The sequence below is a fragment of the Saimiri boliviensis genome, chromosome Y (genome assembly GCF_048565385.1).
Source record: "Saimiri boliviensis isolate mSaiBol1 chromosome Y, mSaiBol1.pri, whole genome shotgun sequence".
Classification (NCBI taxonomy): domain Eukaryota; kingdom Metazoa; phylum Chordata; class Mammalia; order Primates; family Cebidae; genus Saimiri; species Saimiri boliviensis.
In genome coordinates, this window is record NC_133471.1 from 11,915,734 (window position 1) to 11,928,623 (window position 12,890).

General features: G+C 34.6%; 1 pseudogene; it reads right to left on the reverse strand.

Annotated features, from left to right (window-relative positions):
- Positions 1–5,103: 5,103 nt before the first annotated feature.
- On the reverse strand, positions 5,104–5,961 carry LOC141582906 (NADH dehydrogenase [ubiquinone] flavoprotein 2, mitochondrial-like; annotated as a pseudogene).
- Between the last annotated feature and the right edge of the window lie 6,929 nt (positions 5,962–12,890).

Consider the following 12,890-nt stretch of genomic DNA (forward strand, 5'->3'; position numbering starts at 1 on the left):
CACGATGGTGGCCAGGGTGGTCTCGATCTCTTGACCTTGTGATTTGAATGTCTCAGCCTCCTAAAGTGCTGAGATTATAGGCATGAGCTACTATGCCTGGCCCAAAAATTTTTCTTTAGTAACCCTGCCATTTGGGCTGTCCAGAACAAGTTTCCTGTAGTTATTTATTTATTTTTCTTTAAATGAACTGTAGATTCACATTTCACTTTTTGGTTTATGATTTTATTTGTATTTATAAAGGGCATTTGAATTTTTAAATGCTATAATATTGAAAGTCAGATTTTCTCCTCTTATTTTTGACTAGACTTTTAAAAATTCATTACATAGGCTCCTTCTGTCCAGAAAATCAGTGTTACTAAACTTCTTGTTTTCTTTGTTTGTTTAATTTTTAGTCTGCACTGATTGGGGACACATAAGGTTAACATCTCAATTTATTCTAAATTTTTATCCATATGTGTTTATTTTTGAATGTTTTTGTTCATAAATGTCTAACTTCTTAAGAGAAATAAAAGAAAAATTAGAAAAAAATTATGTTTTGGTTATTTAAAACTTCTAAAAGTTGCTTGAGCAGTAAGAGAAAAAGCCTGAAAAAAAGTTTGGGAAATAAAACAATGACCACCTCTGTTGGAACCTTCATATCAGAAGCTGCATTCAGTCTGCAAGTTCTCCTGAGGTTTGAGGGGCAGAGTTCTCATCTTTTTATCATGAGGCAGCTTACCTCAATGGTCGTTAATATTTGTAGGCAGCATACGTCAGCAGTGGTTAATAAAGAGTAAGTAGCTGCTGTTAATTGGTGCAATAAAGTTAATACAATTTAATTGATGTTTAGTATAAAAGTCTTCTTTTGAAAGCTGTAAACGTTCAGATAGACTCTGGAATTACAAATAATTGCATCACTCTGATTCTGCCACTGCACTTATATGGTTGAAGAGACAGCAATATAGGGTTTTGTAGTACATTGTCATACATTTTCTACAACTTTACACTATTTTAGTTTTGGCATCTGTCTCTCTGCATCTAAAGTAAGACTCGCATGTAAATAATATAAATGCATTCTTCTTTTAAAAGTACGCTTGTGCCAGTCTGTGCCTTTTTATAAAAGATCTCACATTTAAATAAAATGCACTTAAAATATTACTTATTCTGACATTTACTTGCTTGTTTTCTGTATTTTCTTTTACTTTACTTGTACTTCAAATCCTCCTTTGATCATTGTGAAAATGTGGTTAATTTTTATTTATTTTTTATTTACTTTTATTTTATTTTTTTATGGCATTTCAGGTTTTGGGGTACATGTGAAGAACATGCAAGATTGTTGCATAGGTACACACATGACAGCATGATTTGTTGCCTTCCTTTCCTTCACCTATATCTGGCATTTCTCTCCATGCTTTGTCTCCCCAACTCCCCACACCCCGCTATTCCTCACCTATCTCCCCCAAACAGGCCCCAATGTGTGATGCTTCCCTCCCTGTGTCCATGTGTCCTCACTGTTCAACACCCACCTATAAATGAGAACATGTGGTGTTTGATTTTCTGTTCTTGTGTCAGTTTGCTGAGAATGATGGTTTCCAGGTTCATCCATGTCCCTACAAAGGACACCAACTCATCGTTTTTGATGGCTGCATAATATTCCATGGTGTATATGTGACACATGTTTTCTGTCCAGTCTATCACTGATGGGCATTTGGGTTGGTTCCAGTCTTTGCTATTTTAAATAGTATGGCAATGAACATTCATGTGCATGTTTTTTTATGGTAGAATGATTTATAATCTTTTGGATATATACCCAGTAATAGGACTGCTGGGACAAATGAAATTTGTATTTCTAGGTCCTTGAGAATCACCACCTTATCTTCCACAATAGTTGAACTAATTTACACTCCCACCAACAGTGTAAAAATGTTCCTGTTTCTCCACATTCTCTCCAGCATCTGTTGTCACCAGATTTTTTAATGGTTGCCATTCTAACTGGAGTGAGGTGGTATCTCAATGTAGTTTTGATTTGAATTTCTCTAATGATCTGTGATGATGAACATTTTTCATAAATTTTTTGGCCTCATGTATGTCTTCTTTTGTTAAGTATCTGTTCATATCCTTCACCCACTTTTGAATGGGCTTGTTTGTTTTTTTTCTTGTAAATTTGTTTTCATTCTTTGTAAATTCTGGATATCAGTCCTTTGTCAGATGGGTAAACTGCAACTTTTTTTTCCCATTCTTATGGTGACTGATTCACTCTCTTGACTGTTTCTTTTACTGTGCAGAAGCTGTAGAGTTTGATTAAAATATTATTCTGTACTTTTATACTAAAGAGTTATATTTGAAATCTCAATTTTTACTGTAAATTTCAAATAGCCTACTTTGAATGATACTAACTTGTTTGAAAAATCAAAAGTGTGTTCTTAACTATGTAAAAATGTGCTGCTCTTGTACTTTCTATTTTTCTCAACTGACTGAGTGTCCATTAATTTTTAACTTTGTCAGGGTTTTAATCATAACAGCATTTTTTCTTTAGTAAAAAGTTAGTCATCAATTCTACCTTTCCTTTATCTAGATACTTTTGCTTGAGTATCATTTTACCAGTTATAGATGGCAGGTTTGCTCTCATTTTTTTCCACTAAAATTTTGATATTCTTCTGTATTCTAACTTCTAGGGTTTCTGCTGAGCAATCATCTGTTTATGTTAATTAGACTTCCTTAAACATAACAAGTTACTTATCCCTTTCTGGTTTTACTATTTTTCGTTGTCTTCACTCTTAACCGACTATGTTTCTTGATGTGGCAATCATTGACTAAATTTTGGTTGAAGATTTTTGCCTTTCTTTTGCTTGTAAATTAACAAAGTAAATCAAAAAAGAAACATGAGCAAAGGTTGAAACCGTCATTCTCAGCAAGATAACAGATGAATGGAAAACCAAACACTGCCTGTTCTCACTCATTAGTGAGAGTTAAACAATGAGAACACGTGGACTCAGGGAGGAAAACATCACAAACTTGGTCTTATCTGGGGCGTGGAGGAGAGGTGAGAGGTAGCATTAGGAGGAATAACTTATGTATATGTTGGATTGATGGGTGCAGCAAACCACCATGGCACATGTACAACTGTATTAGAAACCTGCATTTTCTGACCCAGAATTTATAGTATAATAATAAAAAGTTAAATAATAAAACTACCACTTTTTAATACAGGATATGTATTAAAAGTCTCCTTAAACTCTCAGGGGGATTTCTTTATTTATTTTTTTTTTTATGGCTTTCAATACATTATCATATTGGAGCTATAGATAAACTGGAGAGTTAACATGGTTTAACATATTTTTAGAGAATGTTTTCTGTCATAAGACCGTGTATAATTTTCTAACTCTTACAGTATATTAAACTGCCTTTAAATATTTAACTTTTTGCAAATAAAGATCTCTTTAACTTTTGTTCCTGTTTATAGTTTTTCTATTGTATAAAATAAGTGCATTCTTTGCTCTCAGCAACTTAAATATTTATAGCCAATTTCTGGTATTTTCAACCAAGAGTTAGCTCTGAATTAGGAAAAGCAGAAATATATGTTTCTCATTCATTCTTCATGTGTCCCCAAGAGAGACTGGTAAAAAAATAAAAATAAAATAAAATAAAACAAAATAAATTAGCACATAGGACTTGTTTACTTTTTCTGGAAGCAGGAATCAGAGCTCTGCATTAAAAAGTAAGGACTTCAATTATAAAGACTTCATCTTTGCCTAGGAGGTAGTATGGAAATACACGAAAAATAATTGACCATTGTCTCTTGTAAATGTTTAATTGGTTGATATAAACTATTGGTATCCAGGGTCCAGACTATTTTTGATTGGTTTAATGATTTTTTTCTTTAATGGTTTGAAATTAACTGCCCTGCAGTTTTGTTTTTGTTTTTATCTATGAAGTACTGATTGTTTTCTCATCTCAAAGTTTATTTTTACTTATGACATTTTTGTTTTGTTTCATAAAAGTGATGTTTAAAATACTTAAATTAAATTTCACTTTTTCAATTTAGGATTCTAGATGATAGATTTTTGTTTTAGTGGTTATGCTGTAAGTTTTTAGATTTGATTTTAATAAATTGAGATAATCAATTCTGTATAAAATGTAAGAGGTAAGATTCTCTATTACAAAGTAAATTTCAATTTATGTAAAACAAATATATAATAATTTGCTTGCATATTTTCATGTAAATATCTAAATAAAATAATAAGGGAATACTCATGTAAGCATGCAGCAAGATCCACAAGTACGATGATTCCTAACAAAACGTTGCTTAAATTGTTTAAAAATTCACCAAGTCACTGTGACTGGAGCAGACTATAGAAGGAGAATAGCTATAGATTGTTCATAGCGGTAATAGACAGTCAATGTGATTTTCTAGGAATTTTTAGATCAGCAGATCTTAATTTCACTCTAAGCCTTGTTCATGACTCGAAGTGAAATTGGTAAGCTTGTTAATAGCATCTAGTGCTGAGGGTTGAGAAATCTTGATAAATATCCTAAAATATAATCTCAAGCATCTTTGAGAAATTCAGTGTCAAAATATCTCTCCAGAAAATAATTTTAAAAACACACATTTGGAATATTTTGATATCATATTTTGAAGATATCTTAATGATCTTTTGTTTCTGCAAATCAGAAAGATATTTAAAAACCTTATTTCAAGCTTAGTTCATTCAAACTAGGGTAACTATTAAAAAACTCAAGTCAGTTCAGTTACTCAAAGTTTAGAATCTAAACCCTATATTTTCTCTTTTTTCTCTTTTATTTCTTACTACTTTTTCAATATTTCTGTAAAACATTAATATAGAAAATTGAACTAGGCAGCCTCTATTTGGAGATACCAAGAGAGAAAACTCAATCTATGGCATGTGAAAAAAAAAAGCTAATCTTGAGTACTGCTGGAAGGCATACATAATACACATGCACATATGTGCATTGGCACACTATGTTATGCATACACATTGAGTGTAAATATTTTCCTTATGACATGAAAATAGCTAAAATATTAAAATAAGCAAGCCAAATAAAAATCAATATTTCAAGGATTATGGTCAGAGTTACGTTTATGCTTTTTCTAAAGTTTTTTTGTTTGTTTGTTTGTTTTTTGTTTTTTTTTTTTTTTTTAGATTGGAAGTTCATATTTTATTTCTCTAGTGACATATTTACAGTTCAATATAAATTAAAGGCCTGCTTGTATACCAAAGCCAGGTCCCTTGGGTGGTTCAGTCAAAGAAGTAAGCCCTCCCGCTGGCTCACAAGAGAAGCGTCCAGTCCCTGGCCCAGGTTTTGGGATTTTGCCAGCCTTGAGCTCATCAATAATTTCTTCAATATCCTTAAGTGTCAAATCCTCATAGTAGTTGTCATTTATTTGAACCATTGGTGCATTCACACAGGCCCCTAAACATTCCACTTCTATAAGAGTGAAAAGTTTGTCAGGTGTAGTCTCCCCAACCTTTATTCCAAGCTTTTTCTGAATGGCCTCCAGTATGCTGTCAGAGTTTCGAAGCATGCAGGGTGTAGTAGTGCAGACCTGAATGTGATACTTTCCAACTGGCTTTCAATTATACATTGTATAAAATGTTGCTACTTAATATACTCTCATTGGAGGTACCTGTAAAACTTCTGCAACCTTGTTCATAGCAGAGATGGGCAACCACCCATTCTGCCTTTGGGCTAAATCCAAGACTGGAAGAACAGCTGCTGCTTTATGGCCTTCTGGATAGTTTTTTTTTTTTTTTTTTTTTTTTACAATTGCCTCTATCCTCTTATAGTTTTCTGGTGTGAAATCAAATGAAGTATCAGGGTTATTCTCAGGAGTATCTCTGTGCACAAATAAAGCTCCTTCAGCTCCATTTTGCATAGCTGTTTTATGCAAGTTCCTTACATGTCTTCCCCACTGGGCGATGAGTATAGCCGCCCGGGCCGGAGCGCCGCGGAGAAGAACATGGCGGACCACACTGTTCACCTTTCCCCGACCGCGCCAAGCGAGAATCCTATGACATGGGGCTGCAGCTGAACCTCACCTACGAGACAGAGGACAACACGACGGTGACAAAGCTTCTCAACATCAACCCCAACAAGACCACGGCCAACGGGAGCTGCGGCGCCCACCTGGTGACAGTGGAGCTGCGCAGCGAGGGTGCCACAGTCCTGCTGTTCCAGTTAGGGATGAATGCAAGTTCTAGCCGGTTTTTCCAACAAGGAATCCAGTTGAGTACAACTCTTCCTGACGCCAAAAACCCCACCTTTAAAGCTGGCAACAACTCCCTGAGAGCGCTGCAGGCCACAGTGGGCAATTCCTAAATTTCTAAAGTTGTTGAGTAAGGTTAATACTCTAGTATTTTGCATTGTTTTAAAAAACTTTATAGAAGTTTTATATTGAGCATCTTTGATTAGAATTATGTATGCTCTATCTTGTTCTAAAATAATAAAATGTAAATACACTCACAAAAATGCATGTTAGACAGTAAGAGAAAATAAAGATAAATGAATAAGGAAAGTAAAGTAGTAGAAAAATACATGAAAATGTTAAGATAAATTCCAAAAGAAAATAATTTTTTTTTTTTTTTTTTTTTTTTTTAGACGGAGTTTCACTCTTGTTACCCAGGCTGGAGTGCAGTGGCACGATCTCGGCTCACAGCAACCTCCGCCTCCTGCGTTCAGGCAAATCTCCTGCCTCAGCCTCCTGAGTAGCTGGGATTATAGGCACGCGCCACCATGCCCAGCTAATTTTTTTTGTATTTTTAGTAGAGATGGGGTTTCACCATGTTGACCAGGTCGGTCTCAATCTCTCGACCTTGTGATCCACCCGCCTCAGCCTCCCGAAGTCCTGGGATTACAGGCTTGAGCCACCGCGCCCGGCAAGAAAATAAATTTATACAACATTAAAATCTTTTACACTTGGATCAAAGTTTGTTTCATAATTCCCATTTAGGCATCTGACTGTAGGCTCTGTTCTTGACACTGGAAACTTCTCCAAAAGGCACATCTCCTACCAATATAGAGCTTGCTTTTTTTTTTTTTTTTTTTTTTTTTTTTTTTCTCCACGATTAGTATGTTGCTATTCAATGCCTAAAATAGAAAGACAAAATTTACATTTGGCTTAATATACTAAGGGATATCTATTCACTTTAGACACATTATTGCAAACAGTGTGAAATCAAGACATTGGCATATATGTTGTATTAGCAGAAATATGGTTGTTATCCAAAGTTTTAAAGCTCATATCATACATATTATGATATGTAACATATAATAAGCGCCCACATTTATGAAACAATGTTTATTGTAGTGTATATTATCATATACCTTAATAGTTAGTAACTCCCATATATGTAATATATAGACAGAAATAAAGAAAAAGGCATTTGCCAAGTCAGTGGTTGCATATCAGGTAACAAGGTAACAGGAGATGTATTAATTTGCTCAAGTAATAAAATTACAACTACATCTGGTACAGCAGCTGCAATTTGAATCACAACTTGGTTAATTTATGGTAATCTACTGTCATTCTCCAAGAGCCATCTGTCTTCCATACAGAACAAACTGGAGATTTAAATGAGAATGTGCTCTTAATTACAACTCCTAAGTCTTTGAATTTCCTTACAGTGGCACTAATTTTTGCAATACCCTCAGGAATGTAATATTGCTTTTCACATACTATTTCTCTAGGTAGAGGCAGCTCTTAGGCATCCATTTCCCCTTTTCTATCATAGTAGTACTCACCCTGCACATCAAGGAGTAAATGTGGAGTTCTACTAGTTGCTAAGTATGTCTATGCCAATTACGCATTCTGGCAATGAGAAAATGACCACAGGATGAATCCAGGGAAACAATGAAGACCTATAATATGATCTAAGTTACAACTTTAATAATTATCTGACCTCTATCAGCTCATTGCCTCAGAGCTAGTGTCCAGTAGTTTTTAAAACTTATGATTATTTTATTTTTCTCATGCACTGTCACCTCAGTAAAAGGCTGCAGGTGTCCTTTGGAAAAGATGAAATGAAGTTTCACTGCAAAAATTGTCAGTAATGTAGTTGGGATGCAGTAAATTTTCTATCAATTTTACTACCAAAACATTGTGATTAATTATCCAATGCTAGAGCTCCACAGGAGTCAGAACATTCTAATTTGCACTTTCCCTTAGCTACACCCACTTTGCCTTTGATAGATGAGTGCTGCTACTTGGACCTTTCTACCTCAGGATCCCGTTGTTTTCATCATATTTAAATTTTGTCGTTGAGTAACTGTGGTTCCCACTGTTAGATATAACATACACAGAAAAACGAGTACAAGGCTATTCAAAGATGTAGGTGCTGTCGTCACAAATCTGTTTCACAAGACATTGGTCAAGAATATGTATTCTAGACCCACTCATGTAAGACGAGTATGTCTAAAGACAAATCCATTCCGCCATCCAAACATCACTAAGATTTTGAATCTTCCTCTACATTCCATGCTTACACGTTAAATGCAAAGTCCTTATTTTCTGTGCTCTAATTGATAAATTCAGCCTGGTAGAACTCCATGTTTCTTTCACCATCTATTCACAAGATTTTTTTTTTTTTTTTTTGAAGCACATTAAATTTCTGAACTCAGCCAGACTCTAGGACTTGTTAGGCTACCAGTTGTAAAGAAGAGCAACAAACTCAAGTGCCTTCTCTCTTTTGAGAGTTGAGGTGATGTGAGGACTATGAACAGTGTAGTGCAGCCACCCACCACAGGCTCTGCTGAGAGCTGAGGAAATCATAGACTGACCAGCTAAAAAAAAAGGAGCTACCCATTTTACTGTTTCCTCTCTGCTGAAGGTTTAGCAGCTATTGGGATCACCAGATGTATAAATAATCTAGGCACTCCAGGGTCTTCCCTCTATGGAGAGATTATCACCTGATAAAATGAGCAGCAGGAGGGAAAAGCCACTCACTCCAGGGTCTCCTTTCTACTGAAAGCTGGACACTAATTATTGACACCTTTTCTATAGAGAGGATCTGCCTATTTCTGAATCTTCTCTCTGCTGAGAAATGCACTTTCATTAGGACAGCTGGTCCTGGGAGAACTACCCAATCGGGGAGTGTTCTGAGTCCTCTCACTCAATAATGCTTCTCTTTATGTTGCTTACTCTTCACTTGTCCATGTACCTCTGACTTCCTGTATGCAGAACAATTATTTGAAATCCTCTGAATGGTGGATCTAAAAGAGCCATAATGCATATAATGCTAAAAGATATCCCTTGCTCATCACATTGTAGAAAACAAAAATAAGAGGAGAACTGTGGCCTTTTAGGATACACAGGTATAAAAACTCTCATACCTAGGCCTGTGACATTCTGTTTAAGACTCTGCAGCTTCTGGCATTTGTAAGCTTTTGGACATCACCTCAATCACCAGTATTAACTGTGAAATCTGCTTGCAGTATCTCTGGTCCAGATCCTACTATTCAGTGAGAAGGAACTTCTGTTGCCACTTAAAATTTTCTGTCCTGCCACAACTGGCGTATGTGTAGTGGCTACATCCCACACTTGCTTATAATGCAAGCTAAGTGCACTCTGTCAGGCAGAATGAATAGAACAAAGATAGCATGCCTACACAAAATCTTAGACAAAGGCACCACTGGCCACAGAGGCTGCCAGCTGGTAAGGTAATTTCCCAAAATCCCATGAAAAAGAATTACAGCTAGTTGTGTTTAATGCCTTCCTTCTCCTGGATCTCAAAATACTGGAAATTTAGTGCTTTACAATTTGACATTTTAAACCTTATTTGCAAATTATTATATTTTAAATTTTTTAAAAAATTAAATTTGAAAAATTTGTGTTTGCATTGATCCTCTCAATGTCTCTTTCATACACTCTCCTACTCTCCGACATTCCATAAGAATATATTTCTGAAACATGGCATTGGGGTTCAGAGTAGCATTTTTAAGGTAGATAATAACACTTACTAATGGAACAGTATTTCAGACCTCTGAATAATGATACTGTGTACTCGCATAATTTCTTTAATGAGGAGCTTCTTCTGTGCATTGTAGAACAATAATTGGCATTTATGACTTCTTCCACTAAGTGCAACAGTAACCTCTTTTTTAACTGCAGAAATACCTAAATATGTTTGTGTCTTATGGAAGTAATATTGATGACATTCAGTATTCTAAAAAGTTCTGAAGAAAAAATAAGAAACCACTTTTTTTTTTTAATTTGCAGAATTTTTATATGAGATTCATTTTTCTATGACTCTCTGGTGTTCCAACATCTTGTTATTTTCTATCTTTATCATATAACTTAGGCATTTCATACATTAAATTTTGCAGGGTAGTGTCAAGAACACAGATAAAATGGGTGTTGAAAAGCTGATAAAGTGACCTCATTGGGGAAAGAAAAGAGTTGGTCTTCATCTCAGAAAGTCCCACATCACTAATTGTTAGGGAAATGTAAATCTAAATTGCCATGAGATATCATGTGAAGCCAGTCAAAATGGTGCTAAGAATTCAAAAAGTACATATTGTAGTAAGGCAGTGCAGTAATAGGAATGCTTCTACACTGTTATGCAGTATATAAATAAGTACACATATTGTGAAAATGTGTGTGGTGATTCATCAAGTATCTAAACGAGAAATATCATGGAGGTTAGCCATTTAATTAATGGGTATACACCCACCCAAAAATCAGTAATTTTATTACAAGAATACAGACCTGTGTATTTTTTCTTTTTCTTTCTTTCTTTTTTTTTTTTTTTTGAGACGAGTTTCGCTCTTGTTACCCAGGCTGGAGTGCAATGGCGCGCTCTCGGCTCACCGCAACCTCTGCCTCCTGGGCTCAGGCAATTCTCCTGCCTCAGCCTCCTGAGTAGCTGGGATTACAGGCACGTGCCACCATGCCCAGCTAATTTTTTTGTATCTTTAGTAGAGACAGGGTTTCACCATGTTGACCAGGATGGCCTCGATCTCTCGACCTCGTGATCCACCCGCCTCAGCCTCCCAAAGTGCTGGGATTATTCTTGAGCCACCGCGCCCGGCTGACCTGTGTATTTCTATTATAGCACTATTCACAGTAATAAAGACATGGAATTGGCCCAAATGCCCATCAATAACAGAGTGGATAAAGAAAGTGTGGAAATATACACAATGAAATTTTATGAGGTAATAAAAAAGAATAAAATAAGGTACTATGAAGGGACATGGATGTAGCTGGAAGCCATTCTCCTCTGCAAACTAGCACAGAAACAAATAAACATAAAGAAACCAAACACTGCATATATAAGTTCATGCAATGGAACTGAACATTGAAGACACATAGATGATGAAGGGGAACAACACACACTAAGGTCTGTAGGAGAAGGGAGAAAAGAGTTTAAAAATAAAATAAACCTGCATATATGGCATGAAACAAAATGTAAAATGTAATTACATAAAAATAAAAGGAATTCATTTTTGAAGAAGTTATAGTAACTCGGACATCTTAGCAAGAATTCATTTGAGACATTGTAATATAACAACAAATTAGAATTTTAAAAAACTGGAATGACAATAAGTTGTATATTTCAATTTTTAGTTGACTGAATATATATATATATTTATTTATTTTTACTCTTAGAACAGAATCTCATGTTGTCCCTCTGGCTGGATTGCAGTACTGAAATGTTGGCACACTGCAACACTTTGCCTCTCAGGTTAAAGTTATTTATTTGCATCAGCCTCTTAATTAGCTAAGATTAGAGCTGTTCCCCATCAGCAGTGATGGTGCACAGCAGTGATCACCATGATGGCCGAACTAGTCTCAAACCCCTGACCTCAACTATTCTGATTGCCTTATTCTCAAAATGTGCTGAGATTACAGGTGTAAACCACCCTGACTTGACCTTGATTGAATTCCTGATTGATAAAAGTATTCATCTTGCAAAATTTTATTTTTGTACTATATTTATATGAATTATTTTAATTCTGTTTCATAATTCAAGCAAGATAATATAATTTTAACCTATTCACTTTCTATTAAAAATAAACATATATCCGTTTATATATAATCAAAAGAGGAGGCTAATTAAGAATATTATTTTTCTTTTGGGTAAAGTTCTCAGGTTTAATACTGTCCTTAAAAATCTAATTTGGAAAAATAATTACATTGTTGATTATTACTTAAGTCTTTTGTTAGAATTTTTTTAATGTGAGAAAACTCAAAATTTTTATAAGATGCAAAAAGATCCTTAATTACGTCAAATAAAATTAAAATTATTTTATTTGAAAATACATGGTTTTTAATCTATGATTTCTATTAATAATATTGGAATTAGTTTTTCTTACTTACTAAACATTAATTGATGTTTTCATCATCCTTGCATCAAAAATTCACCAAGAATATGTAAAAAGTAATTAACTAAAAGCAAAGTCAATTGCTCCAGTCTTTAGTTCACCCACTACCATCAACCTTGCTTTTCATCTACTTGTAGCACTAGCTATTGGATGGGGAAAGAACCTCAAAAAGATAATAGACTGTTTGACTGAAATATTTTACATATACAAAGCAATAACTAATTAGTAGTTTAAATTATAAAGCTGCCTTTCTTCACCAACAATAGTTTTATTTGGAATTCTATTTATTTAGAAAAAGTTAAGTCATGATTTGATTTGATTTTGTTTTCGATCACTAGCTTAACATTTGGTATCAAACAGGTATATAATTAAAAACAATTTTAGTCTTAGCGTATAACTTTTAAATGATATATTTCTTCTTATAATTTATTTATTTATATTTTTATTGTACTTTAGTTTCTGGTGTACATGTGCAAATCATTCAGGATTGTTGCATAGGTACATACACTTATATCCCCCCATCACCAATATCTGGCATTTCTTCCCATGTTATCTCTCCCCAACCATTCTAT